This window comes from Malaclemys terrapin, chromosome 1 (genome assembly GCF_027887155.1).
Source record: "Malaclemys terrapin pileata isolate rMalTer1 chromosome 1, rMalTer1.hap1, whole genome shotgun sequence".
NCBI classification, from domain to species: Eukaryota; Metazoa; Chordata; order Testudines; family Emydidae; genus Malaclemys; species Malaclemys terrapin.
In genome coordinates this window covers 340,968,766-340,986,843 of record NC_071505.1, presented here as the reverse complement: position 1 = coordinate 340,986,843, position 18,078 = coordinate 340,968,766, and the positions used below count along the sequence as shown (strand labels likewise).

Below are 18,078 nucleotides of genomic sequence, written 5' to 3'. Positions count from 1 at the left end.
AGCAATGTAGACAGGAGAGGCACTGCTTGGGCGTGTAGGGTACATACCTTAACGGTTCAGCTGTGTCCATCGGTGCCGACTTTCTAATGTGCTGAGGGGGAGTGCTCCCCCCAGCTCTGCCCCCACTCCACCTCTCCCCCAAGGCCACATCCCCATCTCCTGCTCGGCCCCCTGCTCCTCGCCTCTCCCCCTGAGGGCCTCCTGCACACTGCAGAACAGCTGATCCATGGTGGGTGCTGTAGCCCTCTTTTTTCCCCCCTGTGGGTGCTCCAGCCCTGAAGCACCCACAGAGGTCTGTGCCTATGGGTGTGTCTTTACTCACTTAAGCAGTGCCTCACCATCCACCTCACTATTTATACCCGTGCTGGGGGACAGATAGTGTACGCCCTCCACACACCATGGTAAGAAGTGTGCAGTGTAAACAGACCCTTGGTAGTTTATGTGGCTGGTGTCATGGAAAACACCGTCCATAAGGTCACAGGAGCAATTTAAAGAAGGAACATGCTGAGAGTTTCCATGACGTTTTTATGGAGAGCGACAGCCCTGCTCTCGTGGGCAGGAGCATCACTTAACTATGAAGGAAGAGGAAGCTGTTGCAAAGGGGAACATCTGCTGTTCACCACTTCCAGCCCTTTCATGAGGCTCCTAGCACTGTACACACCAAGGGAGAGACCATTCCCCGGGCATCAAGGTTAGGGCTGGCCAGAAAACCAGTTTGGTTTTGTGAAAAACCAATCAAGAGGGGAGGGGTGTGCATATGCATCACACCCACCACACTAGCCTGGGATGCAGGAGACCTAGGTTCATGTCCTTGCCCTGCCTGAGGCTATGTCTTCACTGCAGAATTAGCCCCCGCCTGAGCAGCTGGATTAGCTTATCCTGGGTGAGCAATTGCAGTGCAGAAGAAGCCCTGCCTGAGTTACCGTGTCCTCCCGGGTGCTGAGAGTCACTAGGACTTCTGGAGGCTTATCCCATAGTGCGCTGGGCTGCCCTAAGCGGAGTCGCTCAAGGGTTCTTTCCCGATGAATCACAGCAGAACTGGTCTGTCTGGATGCACAGGGGGAATTGTGGGAAGGTACATAGGGTTACCATACGTCCGGATTTTCCCAGACATGTCCGGCTTTTTGAGCCTCAAATCCCCGTCCGGGAGGAAATCCCAAAAAGCCGGACATGTCTGGGAAAATAGGGAGGGAGGGCCCAGCGGTGCGGGGCCGGGGGCCAGACCGGGGCCGCTCGACCCAAGCCGAGCTGGGTGGGAGACACCGGGGTCAGAGCCTCTTGGCCTGGGCCGGCCGGCTGCCAAAGGGAGCCGCTCAGCCAGGGGGGCTGGACTGAGCCATGCCACACCCCACCCCAGCCCCAGTTTACCTACTACCTCCCTGTTTCAGGCTTCCCGCGAACATTTGATTCGCGGGAAGCAGGGGAGGGGGAGGGGGAGGAGCAGGGGGCGGAGTGTTCAGGGGACGGGGCAGAGTTGTGGTGGGGCTGGGGGGGGGGGGGAGGAGAAGGGGCAGATTTGGGGCCCCGTGGAGTGTCCTTTTTTTAAAAACTAAAATATAGTAACCCTAGTACTGGAGGACCATCAGCACTCCAGGTGATTATGCCCGTGCCCTCACTACAAAGTGGCCAGGTTACCAGCCCCAGTGAAAGCAGCACCTGGGCTCTAACCCCCCCCCCACAGCTGGGGCAGCTGGCCAGGGTCGAAAGCACTGCCAAACTCAGGTGAGAGGGTTGTGTGTAGATTGTGGGGGTGTCCGGGACAACACCCAGGTTAGAGCCTGGCCTAACTCTGCAGTGAAGACAAAGCCTGAGTGAGACAGAGACGTTCTACCCAGAGTCACTTTCAGATCTGCTCTGCAGGCAGAGGCTTCCAAAGAGGTGGCTAGACTGGTGCTAGCAAGACAAGCAGGAGACATCAGGAGCCTCAGAGTCAGGGGATGCCCCTGGTCGTCAGAAGAGGCAGCTGGATGGACAAGGAGCCTCTGGATGAGAAGAGGGTGGAAATGGCCAGCAGCTGCTCTGCGCCAGTCACAATCCATTGCCAGCTGAAGTCACCCTAACAAAACCCAACAGGCCAACTCTCTGGGGGGGGTTGGGCCTGAACCTCACCCCCCTCAGCACTGTCCTGTTCGGCAGGAGAGGAGGAGTGCAAGGCCCCATGTAGACGGTGCTCAAATCAGTCCCACTTCATCGAACCCAGGTGGTGCCATTTCTTTGCTTTCTCAGGGCCTGCCTGAGGTTCGGGGCCAGACGAGAGTGACACATAAAGAACAGAAGGGGGTGGGGGGCAGAAGCTAGAAATGGACAGTGGGGACTGTGCCTGTTTTCCAGGGCTGTACTGCTACCCTTTGCCAGTGGGTTCACATCATCTCAACTGCTTCTGCAGTTAGCAGATGTAACCCTGCCTACGGGCACAGCAAGAGATTCAAGGAGCTGTGGGCTCTTTACCCACAAGCCATTGCAATTCAAAAAAAGTCAAGTCAGCCACATGCTGGGCCTGATTCTTCTTGCAAAGCAGCTTTGCACAAGTGTAACTCCATTGATTTCTCTACACCGACTCTTGGTTTAGACCAGCACGAGGGAGGGGAAAAAATCTCACCCACAGCCTTGCAGTTGACCAGGAAACTACAACTTCTCTTTCCAGTCACAGACCTTTCTTTTCTCACTCAGATCTCCTTGCCTCTCACCTCGGGCTGTAATATGGTCTAACAATTCATCACTGCACCAATTTTATATCAGTAAAAAAGTATTGGGATGGACGCAATTAGCTTGAAAAAGGTATTTCACCCTCCATCACTATGCATTGCCTGGGATAGGTGGAAATGGCTGGGGGGAAAAAATAAAAACCTTAAGTGCCAGGGACTCGGTTTCATTAAAAACCCAGTGAAACTAGAGGAGCTGCACCAGTTCACCCCAGCTGGGGATCAAAATCTTTACACTCTCCTTCCCTCACTCCCCCTCTGTAGCTTAGGGGTAGCAATTCCACCTCACAGTCACCTGTAGCTCTTGACACACTGTTGATTGTTCTTGGCCTGATGAAGGGCACAGGTGGTGGCTGCATTATGATGGAGGCCAGGGGTAGGCAGCAGCACCTGCAACAGATCTTTTCCAGACCACATGTTCCTTGAGAGAGACTTATTTTCAAAGCTGGTGGCACATGGTTAGGATGCTTGATGCTTTTCTTCTCACTTCTGCCACCATTATGGGGGATAGTGAGACCTGGAGCATGCATGGTGTGACCTCATGGAAATCGAATTGCCCAGCTTTAAGAATTTGGCCCACAGACCAAAGGATCTCAGCTAGGCCTATTGTGTCCCTTGTAATTGTTTGTCCTGAATACAGTTAGTTTCCCAGGGCTTTCAGGCCACCAGCAGCCTGTGCTGAGAGGGGAAGAAGGATACCCGAGTCATGGGGGAGAGGATGGCTTTGATGAGATAATTAAACTCTCAAAGTTCCCATCAAGCTTCTAAAGTTCAACTTCAGTGAAACACAGAGCTGCCAAAAAGTGACAGAAGACAGTCAGGGGTCTGGACTGGGAGCTGGGGTCTGTGTGTTCCAATCCTGGCTTCTTCCATGGTCTTCAGAAGACACTTAGCTTCTCTGCCTCAGTTTCCCATTGGTCAGTTAGGGATAATGGTTACATACCACACTGTCAGGGTTAGTGTTCATAACACACGCAGCATTTCGATAAAGATTGCCACCACTTAGTAAAGCATTAATACCATTGAGTTCTTACACAGCACTTTTCATCCATCGATCTCAAAGCACTTCACAAAGGTTAGTGTCATCAGGTTCATATGGGGAAAACTGAGGCACAGATACATGTCTTGCCTAAGGTCACCCAGCAACACAGTAGCAGAGCAGGGAACAGAACCCAGGTCTCCCAAGTCCTAGTGCAGTGCAGTGCCCTGTCTGCTAAGCTACACTGTCTCCACCTGCTGCTCCTCCTCACCCCCTTATAGGGGATGGACAAAAGCTCAGCCCTGTTCTACCAGCAGAGAACTCTGCTCTCTCCAGACCTCTCACTGGGCAGATCACAGAACCTTAAACTAAACGTAACCACCACCTGGCGGTGAATAAATGCAGCAGCCAGAGGAAGAGGAAATTTGCTGAGCTACACATAAAGGGCTGCTCTGAAATCAGACCCAACAGGAAGCTAGGACAGGGCAAGATGGAAGGGAAGTCATTGACAGAAGGTTAAAGAAAGTCACTCAATGCTCTGAGCAACGAGCAGAGACCCCGGAGCGTCTATTGTCTGGTGTTAGCTGGGCAGGCCAGTACAAGGCCTGGAGGACAGAAACATTCAGGGATACTGAAACAGAACCAGGAACAAGTAGCATAGTAACAGCCATACAGAGTCAGTCCAGAGGTCCATCTAGCCCAGTATCCTATCTTCTGACAGTAGCCAGGTGCCCCAGAGGGAATGAACAGAACAGGTCATCATCAAGTGATCCATCCCCCATCACCCATTCCCAGCTTCTGGCAAACAGAGGCTAGGAATACTTCAGAGCATGTTTTTTCATCCCTGCCCATCCTGGCTAGTAGCCATTGATGGACCTATCCTCCATGACATTATCTAGTTCTCTTTTTAACCCTGTTCTAGACTTGACCTTCACAACATCCTTTGGCAATGAGTTCCACAGATTGACTGTGCGCTGTGAAGAAATACTTCCTTTTGTTTGTTTTAAACCTGCTACCTATTCATTTCATTTGGCGACCCCTAGTTCTAGCATTATAAGAAGGATGCAATTAGCATCTCCACACCAGTCATGATTTTATAGACCTCCATCATATCCCCCCACCCCCAGTCGTCTCTTTTCCAAGCTGACCAGTCCCAGTCTTGTTAAATCTCTCCTCACATTCAGTCCAGCCATGTGTAGAGAGGCCCCTATTGGGAAAAGTGCCCCATTGTGCTAGGTGCGGTACAAACACAGTAACAGACAGTCCCTGCCCCGAAGAGCTTACAGTCTGGGAGAGAAGACAAAGCATTGGTGTAAAAACAGAGGGGAAGGGATTTACCCAAGGTCACCCAGCAGGGCAGTGGCAGAGCCAGGACTGGAACCCAGCTCTCCCAAGCCCCAATCCCAGGCACTGGAACACACGGACTCTCCAAGGAGTTTGCAGCAGATGATTTCTCAGCCTACTTCATCCTCCCCAACTTGAACGATGCCCTGCGTTTTACACTCCTGGCCAGAGCCTCAAGATTACAGGGGAAGCCAAGACGTCTCTGGCTGCAGGAGCAAAGCTGGGGAAGTCCAGGAAGGGCTACCTGACTGCCAGTTTGAGGGAGTTCTTCTAGCCCTAGTTTCAGGGGTCTGGGTGGCTCATGGGACTGGCAGGGAACCCTTAACCCACAAGGCACCCATTCAAGGCTGGTCCGGATTAGTGGCAATGTGAAGCCACTACATGGCTGCTGGTGGGGGTCTCAGCCCACTTCCAAGGGGGCAGGCATCAGCCATCACGTGTGGTGGTCACTGCTCAGAGGCCAGAGACTGAGGAGGCCACAGAGACTGAACCAGACGTTTCACCCACAGCGGTGTCTCAGCCCGATTCAGATTGATGCACATTGGGAGAGGCTTGCGCTGCGGCCGGCGCCTTGGCCCTCCTCTCTCTTGGACAGGCCCTGCAGGGCTGCCTATCCCGTGCAAACTCCCATTACTGAAATGGCAAGTCCCAGCATAACAGAGCCTGGATAGTTTCCCCCGACACACATTGGGCAGTGGTGGTGGTGGGGGGGAGGAGGTGGTAGTGCACTGTTTGCCATTTTGAGGTCAAACAAGCAGGACTCCTTAATTCTCTGCTCAGTTCCATGCTTGTTTTCTACCTCTATCAACAAACTGGCTTCAAAATGTGGGTTTTTTGCAGTGATCCAGCAGTCGTCACAGCTGAGTTCTCACTCACGTGCAAGACAAAATCTGGAACAAACAGAGAATGCCCGGCTGCCATCTCTTGGCTCTTTGCCAGGGTGAGTTTTTATTTGTCTGTTGCAGGCCCCTTGATTGTTTGCAGCCCTGTTTTTCTGAAACATCTTTGTTACAACAGCACAGAGGGGAGCAGCTGATCTGTAAACAAATGCACACAAACACCAGTCTCTCCAGCACATTGGCGGAGTTTTAGGCACCACATTTCAGTTGTGTTGTGGGGGGAAAAAAACAGTTATTAGTTATTTGTATCACTAGCACCTAGGAGCCCTAGTCATGGACCAGGGCCCCATTGTGCCAGGTGCTGTACAAACCCAGAACAAAACTCCAACCAAAAAAAAAATAAACTGGAGAGCCAGGTTTTATACACACCCCCGAGTAATTGCGTCACCTTGCGAGGGCACAAACATCTACCCAGGGCAAAACTGACAAGTCTAGTATCACTCTTGAAGCTGAGCGACATCTAAAGTCACAAGGCTTCATCTGAAAGTTAATTTTAATGCACAGGGTTATGGCTAAAACGCTGGGGCAGATTTTCTTCAATAGGCCGTTCACAGCTTTCCTTGAAGGGTAAACCCCACTTTCTCCAGCATTTGAAATGCTAGAGAAAGCCTAAAAGCTCTGGTGGAACAATAGGGTTGTGGGGTTTTGGGGCTGCCTTAGTAACCTCAACCATATTAAACCTCAAATCTAGTTTTCCCTGGCGGACTCGAGTGGGAGCTCTCTGCACTCTGCTGGAAGGGCAAAGATGTTATTTGCCTAGAGAAAAGAGTATATATAGGGCATATGAAGAGAGCCATGGAGAAGGAAGGGTTGCTCTTGTTTAATTCACTCCCTTTGTGCCACAATCCTGCTCATCCAGAGAGTCTTTATGGGAAGTGGGACAGACAAGACTGGAATGTCTGAAGGTAAAAACAAGCAGCAAGGTTGCACACAGTTTCAGATCCTCTTTGTGCACAGTGAATCAGCAAAAGATACACAAAGCCCTTCCCCCCCCCCAAAAAAAGCAAAAACAAAAAAGGCACTGCCTCATTTCCACATAGACACTTCGCAAATGCCCTTTAAACGAAACGAAAGGGAACTCTCAGCAAGCGACAGCCTCCTTTCGGGGCTCTCTGGCAACTGGCCAGTTCAAAGAGCTGGAGAGGACAACCTCTGCGGCTTGTTGCCATACAAAAGAAGCGAACCCCTGTGAAAATAAAATGGGGACCCGGGATCAGTGCCCTGGTGGGTTGCCAGGCCCTGCGGAATGAAGACTTATGACTGAAATACACAGGAGGCAGAAATAGAACACAGCATGAACAATGAAGCGACCACGAGGCTTGTACCTTGAGAACGAGCTGCAGGGCAGCCTCCCCCTCCCAGACGAAACGCTAGGACAACGCAAGTCATCCTCTGTGATACTCTGTGACACTCTGTCACAAGATGCTATGCTGGGGGAGGCAGCTGGGGGACTGACAAGAGTTACTCAGAGACAGTGGGGGAGGAGATGGAGATGAAAAAATTTAAAGGGATACACAAAACCAGATCCATTTTTCACCCTAGTGACACCCTCAATGGATTAGAGCTACCAACTGTATCCATCATCATCTAGTTGACCTTTTACAGCTCACTCTGCCTGGATGGTGATCCACACATGTACATGCACTAGTAGAAGGTGCGTACACACGTGCGTAATAGTGCCCTACCAACAGAGACAGGACCTATTCCTACTGACAGCTCAAGCGGTCCTCCTTCAGCTCACAAGATAGAGGGGCTTTATTTTTGGAACTCATGGGCCAGGGCTGCAGCTCTAGGTCCCCAAGCGTGGGAGAACAAGGGACTGATACATCAGGTGTCTTGTCTGCAACACGCAAATCCCCCATCGTGAAGGCCATTGGATTTGGGTTTCTGGTCTAGAAGGGAGAAAGGTTCCCAATTCAAAAGACAACCTGCCTGACTCCAAGACTGCATTGCTCCCTGGGATGCAGGCTGTCTGATCATAGGTCTGGACAGTGCCTAGCACAATGGGAACCTGCTCCTTGAGTGGGATTCCTAGGTGTTACCATAATACAAACCACCCCCTATTTTCACAGAAATTCAAAAAGCGGCACAGTCTGAGCAACGCACCAGCAGCTCTTTAGCCAACTCCCTCACTTGCTTCATGGCCTGGGAGGCAACACGACATCTGGCCAGCTCCCACTTCAGCAGAGAGAGGCCACTAACAATAGCGAGATTGTTTGGAGGAAGGAGGGGGCAGCCATGATTAATGCTCAGCAGGTACTCTGAAGATTAGCAGCAGCACTGTATATTTTATTCTCTTTGAGCAGAGAGGAGAGAGAAAAACCGAACTAAGCCTCAGGCCTACACTACTTAAGAAAGATGCAGCTAATTATGCTTTCAAATTCATTCCAGTAAGGGGTGCTCTGAGCAGTGAGCCGTCAAGGGCCCCAGTCCTGCAAGGAGCTCAGCACGGTACACCTGTGCATGAAGCCAGAGGGCTCGGCCCCGCCCACACTTGTGGATCCTACTTGCTGCCTAGGTCAGCTTCCAAACAGTTGCTGGGGGTAATTATAGGACACGTCTCCCCACCTCAGAGTGGGGTCCAGACACCCACTTTAATATAGAAACAGGACAGCATTCTCTGGAACATAAGCACCCTCAATGTTAGATCTTTCTCCACTTTCTCAGCCGCCTTTGGGTAGCTCGGGGGGGATGGCCACCCACTAGGGACGGTTCCATCAAGTCTTCCCGAGCTCACGCGGACCCAGATTTCTCAGTAAATCCAGAGCAACTCCATTGGCTTCAGCAGAGCTACCCCTAGCAGAGAGCATCTTCAGGCTGGTGTGGTTAGAAAAGGAACTGCCAGACTGTCTGCATGTCCAGTCCTGAAAGACCCTCATTTCCAGCCAGCTCTCATTCATGACAGGATAAGTGGGGGTTAAAAACCCACTGGATGACTAGAAGCCAGTGTCCTTCTCTAAGTGACCTGTGATTGGGCAGGAGCATTAAAATGACAATCCCTGCACTGCCAGAAGCACCTCCCACACCCTCCCCATGGGGAGACGAGTAGAGGGCGATTGCTGTGCCACTCCTTAGCATCAGCCCACTGCTCTTCCTTGTGGGGGATCCTCTGCCCACACATGCCAGGGATGGCCCCGAATGCAACGCAGACTTGGCAAAGCTGGTATCCAGCACAAACGCATTCCATCTTCAGTCTCGTTTGCCTAACTTTGCAGCTAGAACCCAAAGCCCCCATGGCCTAGCTGTGATGTAGGGGACCCTCCATTCCTACTGGTGTTTTGCCCAAAGAGCCTCATTCGACAGCACTGCACGAGTGATGGGGTCACTTTCAGATTTAGGCACCATGAGCGGTCACAACGGATTAGAGTCATGGGGTCTGTTCCATCAGCTGGCATAAGTGTGTAATGCCGTTGACAGCAATAGAACTACACCGATTCACACCAGCTGAGAGTCTGGGCCAGTTTCCACAGGAAGTTGTGCGTATGAATGGAGACGGTGCGGAGAAGTAATTTCACGGACGGACTTTATTTTCTAGGGGTGCTACCCAGGGCAAGGCATGGAAGAAAGGGGCTAATGTGAAACCGGATTCATCTTGATTAGCAGCAGATTCTACAAGAAAATAGCACTTAAGTCTATCGATCCCTGCTCTCTTCTTGGTAATCCTGTGTATATACACCTAGGTTTTTCAGCACAGCACCAGGAGAGCTCAACAAATCACGAGGTGAGAGGAAGGCGAGAGCAGCCATTCTTCCTGCTGGGATGTTAAAACTGGGGGCAAGCGGAGGCTAATGGCTTGTTTACAAAGGTGCCGAGCATTTGCCATTCCCATTGACCTCAAGTGCTCAGCACCTTGGATAATCCAGCCATAAGCAACTGGCACAAAGTCACACGATGAGTCGGGGCAGATCCGGTAACCAAACCGCAGCGTCCCAGCTCGCCTCCCCCACACTAATCATTAGACCACATTACCTCCAAAGGAAGAAGAAAAAAAATGCCAAACAGAATTGCAGGTGCCAAAAATAAAGAGACAGACAAAACAAACCCACATGCATAATTTGGGCAGATTACAATTTCCACGTCTAAATACACTGCAAACCAGTATGTAATTGGAGCAGCATGAACTTGTCAGATTGAGAGAACACGCTTCTGAAATGCAGTGATTCATCTTCCACCCCTTCGGGGGGTGGGGAGAACATTGGGGGGTCCTCCCATCTAAACATGGCCAACTCCCTTTTCTGGCACATATGCCATAGATTAGACATTCTCCCACTGAAGAAGAGGTTGATTAGCCCTGGCTGCTTGGTGGATTTTCCTGCAGAAGTCTGCCAGGGAGTCATGAGGCTGTCACCCACACAACCTGGGAGGGGAGCAAAGCGAAGATTCAGCCACCAAAGCGTCTTTAGAGGCTACCCAACACTTGCAGAGCTAGCCGGGTTTCTCCGGCCACGGGCGGCAGCTTGCTAGCAGGGCTGGGAGGGATGTTTGATTCAGTTTAAAGCAGTATTTTACAGCACAGGATTTGCGACTCACAAAAGCAATACTGCAGCACCCAGAGGCGGGTAGCGCAGAACGGGCAGTGGTTTTGTACTGGCTCTTTTACTAGTTTTCAGAGGACTAAGCCCAACTGTGGGACAGAAGTGAGAAATTGGGCATCATTACCATCTTTCACCCTGGCCCCCTCCCACCATTACAGACATCAAACCACAGTCAGTTTCTCCATCATATAGCATCTGAAGCTGCAAATGGGCCCCACTCTCCCCTCCCCAAAACGCTGGCCCCTCCCAGCACACTCAACCCATCATTTATACAGCAAACCAACACAGTCCAGTCACTGATTGGCCAAGGTCAAGCAGAATAGCGCAGGCAGCCTATGACGGAGGTGCTCCGTGCCAACCATTCCTTGATTAGTTTTAAAGTCAGAGCCCAGCAGCCCCCGTGCTTCAGTTTCCCTCATTTGATTCAGAAACCCCCAGCCACCCTCACCCCCAATCTCTTCCCTTGGGGGTTTGGTTTCCTGAGACACCAGAGGTATCTGCCTGAGCCTACCCAGGCACCCAGCCCAAGGAAACTGAGGGGTCTTTATTACTCCACCTCACAGATCTCTCTTGGTGGTCACAGGCCGGCAGGAACACTAGCACAATCATACTAAACATCCTGAATTAAACATGGGAGGATTAAGGAAAGACCGCGAAAAGCACATTACTGACACAGCTGTTTTGGAAGCCGGCAGCCGACAGCTGTTACTGCAATGCAGATCCCCACGCAGAGCCTGGAGGAGAGGCGAGGAGTTAAGAAGTTCTGTTAAGAGAACTACCTGCAAAGTTATTCCCCAAGGCTAGGGAGTACAGTTACTGTTCCAGAATCAGCAGTACACCAAGCTGCTGATCTCTCCAGTCCTGCATCTCCAGGCAGTGTTAATGGCACCTTTGATTTGGATTATCATAGCATTTAGGAGCCCTAATCATGGAGCATTGCACCCCATTGTGCTAGCAGCTGTACAAACACACAAGACTACCCCTGCCTAAGGCGCTTACAATCTACATATAACACGTGTCAGCTCAATGCTGCACCTCAATTTGAAGATGCCATTACTTGAGAAGGCCATCAGTCCTCCTCCCTCAAATCCTTACAGGGCATGTGCGCAAGCCAGGAGGTGATTGTAGAGTTTAGTACTGTAGTGAACTGGGTAGTGTTTGTGTGCTGCATTGCCCTCCACTGGACAGACTCAGAACTGCTCTGTGTGTCACAGGCCCTATACTGCCACCAGAGATTCTCCCTTTAGTTCAGGCAAGAGGCTATAGCATCCAACTCTCCTTTATTTCACGCCCAAATTTACTAATCCTCACAAATTTGTTGATCTCTCTGCCCCTCCCCTTTTATTGTTGACAATTTACATCAGAAATAAAGAACATAAGAACAGCCATACTGGGTCAGACCAAAGATCCATCTAGCCCAGTATCCTGTCTTCTGACAGTGGCCAATGCCAGGTGCTTCAGAGGGAATGAACAGAACAGGTAATCAAATGATTCATCCTCTGTCACCCATTCCCAGATTCTGGCAAACAGAGGCTAGGGACACCCTCCCTGCCCAACCCAGTTAATAGCCAAGAATCATGACCAAGGCTGTAGAAAGTTATTTACAGCAAAGGAAGGAATCCCACCAGGTTTTAATTCTCTTGCAGAAATAACAGTCTTTGTCACATGTTGCATCCCACATTTGGGGCTTTGGCAGGTTGAGAGGGATGCAACAGACTAGACCTGTGCTTTTTGGGGGGAGGGAGTGGGATGGATCCAACACCTGGCTCCACTGCCCCAGTGAAGTTCCAGATGTCTGTGGCAAAGTGGCAGCCCTGGAGTCCTGGGTGGCCAAGAATTGCTTACAGTGCATTCACCCCATGATGGGAATCCATGTAAACACAGGCTAGGGGGAGGGAAGGGACACAACAAGTGCCCAGTCTAGTCCATGCCTAGATGGTGATGGGGTACAGGCAGTTAGAATGGATTGAGACAATCAGACTGGACCAGTGATCCATCTGTTGGATGCAGTGGTGTGCCTTTCACAAAACGGAAAGAAAGTATGTACCTAGTAACATCAGGTTTGGTCGTGTCCATGCTAATGTGCCCACACAGCAGGGACTTCAATTATCCCCACATACAGGCTAGCCACATCGCTGGGCTTTCTAGCAGCTCTGATTCATCCCCTCTGATGAGCCTGTTACCCGAGAGGATACTTTCTACTCTGAACCCTGTACAGATGGGGCTTTATTAGCTCCTATGGGAGATAATGCCACAGCCTAATAGAGCGAGCGAGCCTGCTCCCTGGAGCTTTATTTCCCTTCGGCAGCAGAACGGCTTGGTGGTAGCAGAGAACATGTAGTTCCAGGCGGTGTTGGCTTTCAGCAGCACTGGCTGGAACTTCAGCGAGCTGCACTGATCACTTTTTCCCTCCTGCCCCATGGGGAAGCGAAGCGCACACTTCCAACAGGATCCGTGTACAGGGGTCTGTAAGCTACAGCAGAGAGTCCAGTAACAGGCAGCCAACCCACACCTCAGTGGTGCTGGGAAAACAAGGCCATAGATCCCCCCTCCCCCCCCCCCCCCCACATGTAGGGTGACTAGACAGCAAATGTCAAAAAACGGGACAGGGGATGGGGGGGTAATAGGAGCCTATATAAAAAAAAATCCAAAAATCAGGACTGTCCCTATAAAATCGGGACATCTGGTCACCCTACCTCCATGCGCTTTCAGCCACCCAAGGAGTCAATTCCCAGAACTTGGGTGCCAGGAATTCCTGGGCCCTACTCCCATCTCTGCCACTGACTCACTCACTGGCCTTTGGCAAATCACAACTCTGCCTCGATTATCCCCCATCTGTAAAACTGCAGGGTTAATAATTATCTACACCACAGGGATGTGGTGAGTAATTAGCAATTAGGAAGTGCTTTGCTGAGGGCAATACATAAATGCCAAGTAGAATCAGCCTAGTGAGGCAGTGACACCTTGGGGATTGAGCACTGGACTGGGACTCTGGAGACCTGGGCTCTATTACTGGCCCTGCCACTGGCCCGTTGGGTGATCCTGGGTCACACCGACTCCCCCCATTTGTAAAGTGGGGATGTTGAGCAGGTAGGGTCGGAGTCCGGGATCATAACGATCCCCTCTTCTGGCCTATTCTATCTTCTGATTATTCTTGTTTCTGCATCAATAAGGAACAAAGCATGTGCGCACATGCACAGACTAGAAAGTTGCTGCAACCTACATATGCCGGGGGCTCTCCTGCCAGAAGTCAGGCCAACGTAGGAGTGGTGTTACATCACTTTTCCAAGAGGGGAACAGCTAGGACATCATCCCAAAGGCCCACAGACTTTGAACAGTCAGATTCAAGTTCAGGCCTGGGGAAGGAGGGGCGAACACCCACTGCGAGGCCTCAGCCTTCACAGCCCCATTACATTCCAATGCTTCAGCTGCACACAACGGTAAATTAAAGTAGCACAGATCCTTTCTAGCACATGTCCCACAAGAAGCCATGAAGGGATAATAGTGCAGATCAGTGGAGCAGGAGTCATGCAGCATAATAACGAAGGGGAGGAGAAAACCCTGCATTTAAAAAGCTGTTTTTCCCTGCAACAATCCCAGCTTTTAGACAGTTCCATTATCTTGATGCATACAGTGATACAGGAGAAAGCTTTAGGGATTTGGGTTTCTCTAGATTGCTGAAGTTAGAGATTTTACTCCCAGTAGGGGCACCTTCGTGTTGTACACTGTTCTCTCCTCACTGGAAGTCTCGGTATTATAGGATTACTTAGTACAACACAACAGAAATATTAAAAAAGCTGGGACCAAAATGGCTCCCCACTTGCTGATGTGATGGCTGCCATTTTGGCCAACATCAGAGAACTCCAGAGCTAAAAATACAAAACTCTGCCTGGGGTTATAACCCAAGCTGTAAAGAGCACGGCTCTAACACACCTGCAGCCTCTGTGGATTGGCTACAGAGGTGAGGACCAGTGGATTACACAGACATGCTTTGCCAAACCTCCCCGTCCTTGCTAAAGGCAACTGGGGGGGGGGGTGTCCAAGTCTTGGGTATGAGGACTACAGGATCCTTTTGGTCCCCCATGGAACAGGTTTGCCTGATCTCGGTCCTCTCCCCATATGGAAGAGTATTTGCACCTTGGAGAAGGTGCAAAAGATCTAGCCCCATCTGGACATGGTTTGAGACTCCTGATCACTTTTTTTGAAAATAAGTGAATTCTTGTTAAAAGGATGCTAAGAAACTTTGAACATACAGAAGAAAATACCCAAGCGATCAGTTACCTCTCCTTCCCTTCCCTCCTCTCTAGTCTCCCTGCTGAGCCACAGCCTATCCTGTCATTCACAAGCCGCAGACTTTGCAGCCCAGTCAAGCCCAGCATGCTTTCCAGCACCATTGCACGCTAACTCTGCCCACCAATATCCCTTTTAACAGGGCCTGGTCATCTTTTAAGGACCACTTTTTTTTGGTAAACCACCACACACGTCAGGCAGTTTTTGCTGCTCCCAGCAACCTGCAGGAGGCAGGTCTCTGACTTGCCACCTGCAACAAACAAAGCAGCACCGCACCTCACCCTTGGCTGCAGCTGCTACTTCACAGCATTACTCAAGCCCTGACGGCAAGTGAAGCCTTTCCCGGCTCGGATGCAGAACGGGATAACGGAAGTTAGGGGCAGGCTGCGGCACCGCAGAACACGTTCAAGTTAGTACCTGGAACCAACCGTTCTTTCCTTCCCTCCTCTTACAAGATCGGTTTCCTTAATCATTGTTTCAATCCTGGCCTGGTGACCTCCCTCGCCCCATGCTAAAGGAAACGAGCAATACAGAAGTCCCTGTACGTAGCTCCTGCTCTGGGAAGTGCAAGTTCTCAGGGGCCACGTAGTTGTTGATAAAATATACCGCATAGGAGGAATCCGAGGGAATTATGCCCCTCATATTCTGCGGATCTCTAGTTACAGCATTTCTGCATCCGATCTTCTAGGTGTCCTCCAGACCCCAGCTGATTAAACCAACCACGTTTAGGGTCTTTTGCTCATTCACACACCATTGTAAGTCTAGAGTAACAATCCTTCCCAGCTCGCTTTGCTAAGCCAGGAATCAGATGATCGTTTAATGCGGAGCTCCCGCACATCACACAGACAAAGGGGCTGCTACAGCGGATGTTTGAAAACTCTGCGCTCACTTTTCCAGCCCGGCTTCCCACAAAAAACTGGGACCAACCTCAGCGACCGGGACAAAACAACCAGAGGGTTGTTAAATAAAGACCACGACACAGACAGGTCTCCTAAACCCAAACAGACTCATTAGCCTCCTATTTCACTCCAGTCACGAACAACTCCCCCTCCGTAAGAAGAGCGGACTCTAAACCGGTTCATACTCAACAGATCAACGAGACATAACGCCAGCCCCAGCGAATCCTTCAGTGCGTGTTTAAAATCAAAGTCACCCAGCCACAAGATGCCAATGGGGTGAAACGGGGTTATGATTTTTCCCATAGGTAGTTTTCCATCTCGCCAGCGCACTGCTAATGTCAATGCCTAGAGACCGGCAGCGGGAGAGAATAAATGAAGGGAACTACCACCAATTTTCCTCAACTTACTTGTCTTGCACTCTGTTCACACAGTGACTAGAGCAGACCCAGCTGGGGGCTACAAGACGTAGTGTGCCAGGGACTCCGCTCGCAAACCAGCCCCGTGTCCGATCAGATGATAACTGCCCGGAACACGCGATCCTTCCCGGGTAGGGGCGTGAGGCTTAGGAGAGCGATGGGCTGAGGACGGGGGCTCACAAGCGTTAGTCACCCCAAAGCCACTCTTTGGGCAACGAGCCCCGCGAGTCAGGACCAGCCCCCTGGGCGGACAGAGACAGCGAGCCCAGCCCAGCCAGCTCCTTACCTGAAGCGTCTTCCCAGGTGTAGCCCGGAGCGGAGCCGCCCTTGCAATACCCTAGAGCCGCGTCCAAAAAGCGTGAAATTGAGCCTGACCCGGCGCCGCTCGGCTCCCTTATGAATGAAAGGCACCGGCTGGAAAGTAGCAATTCTGCCGGGAAGCCCCGCCCCTCTTTATTGCGTCACAACCGAACGGGCCACCCCCCCAACTCCCGTGTCTGACCGTTCCAAGCCTCCCGCCTGCAGGAAGCTGCGGCCTCCGCAGCGCCGCCTTCTGGTGGGCGGCGTATTCAAGAGAAAGCGAGTGCGGCGGGTGGAGGCCGGATTTCTGCCCTCGCCCGACAAAGATCGCTGTAGTTCAAGCGTCCAGGTTTGTGGTCCAACTGATTCTCTGAAGTTCCAGCGAGTTAGGAGAACCAGCAATTCCTGGGGCCGAGCAGTGGGAAAGTGTAAAGGGAGGAGGCACAGCGAGAGCCCCAGATTTTTGGGAAGGGGGGCAGCGAGGGGAAAACTCTCTCTGGGCCTAGTGTCTACTGCTTTGTGCAGAGGTTGACCCCTGCCTTGGGCACAATGGGTTCGGACTCTGCCCAGGTGCAAAGAACGGCCCCATGGAGCAACTTGCCAGGGAATCAGGAATGGCCACTGCTGCCCAATGGACACAGGATCCAACCCCATCCCACACCCAACCCTGTTCTTCCACAGGCCTCTGACAGACACCTGTGGGGTTGGTCTCTGTTTGAGCACTTTAGCAACACGTGGATAGGTGGTCACGTCAATGGAGTCTCATTGAACTGAATTGGTTGCACAAGGCACTTGAGGTCAGGGCCTGAGTCTCCTCTCACTCACACCTGTTTAAGTAATTCCATGGACTTGGTCTATGTTGGGACTCAAGGCACGCTCCTAACCGAGTATGTCCCAGCTGTTCGTGAATTTATCCTCACAGCATGCCAGCGGGAGAAGTATTACTGTTTATACATGGGGGGACTGAGACAGATCAGGTGACTTATCAAACATCACCCAGGAAGAGTTGCAGTCTCCTCTCACTTCACTAGGGTAAGTCAGGAGTAACTCCAGTAAAAACAGAGTAGAAATCTGTAGCAGAGGTAAGAACTGAACCCAAAGCTAGAACCCAAAGGTTTAGATGGGTCTTTTTTTGCAAGCCTGGTTCTCAGCTGAATTCCGCGGAGCTGCATTCAGCAGCTGAGACTCCAGCCCTGTCATTTAGAAATAGGTTGCAAGTAGCTTTCTCCATTGCCCCTGATAAATAGGACTGGGGAGACCTCAAGCTAAGCACCTTTCATCCTGGAGCAGCAATACTTCCTTCAGGGGGGCGATTTCTGATTTACCCTGATGTGAGAGGAGGATCCCGCCCCTGGTGTTTACTTGGGCACTCCTAACACCCCTACTCTACTTGCACTACATTGATGATATCTTCATCATCTGGACCCATGGAAAAGAAGCCCTTGAGGAATTCCACCATGATTTCAACAATTTCCATCCCACCATCAACCTCAGCCTAGACCAATCCACACAAGTGGTCCATTTCCTGGACACTACTGTGCTAATAAGCGATGGTCACATAAACACCACCCTATCCCGGAAACCTACTGACTGCTATACTTACCTACATGCCTCCAGCTTCCATCCAGGACACACCACACAATCCACTGTGTGCAGCCAAGCTCTAAGATACAAACACATTTGCTCCAATCCCTCAGACAGAGACAAACACCTA

At 51.2% G+C, this 18,078-nt stretch overlaps 1 protein-coding gene across 1 annotated transcript in view; it reads right to left on the bottom strand.

The window, feature by feature from the left end:
• Positions 1–16,433, bottom strand: part of RELT (RELT TNF receptor) — a 79,997-nt gene extending 63,564 nt beyond the window's left edge. Inside the window, exon 1 of the mRNA XM_054015867.1 lies at positions 16,351–16,433. The gene's annotated coding sequence lies outside the window, so the exon portion shown is untranslated. The remainder of the gene's footprint in view (positions 1–16,350) is intronic.
• Positions 16,434–18,078: the final 1,645 nt, after the last annotated feature.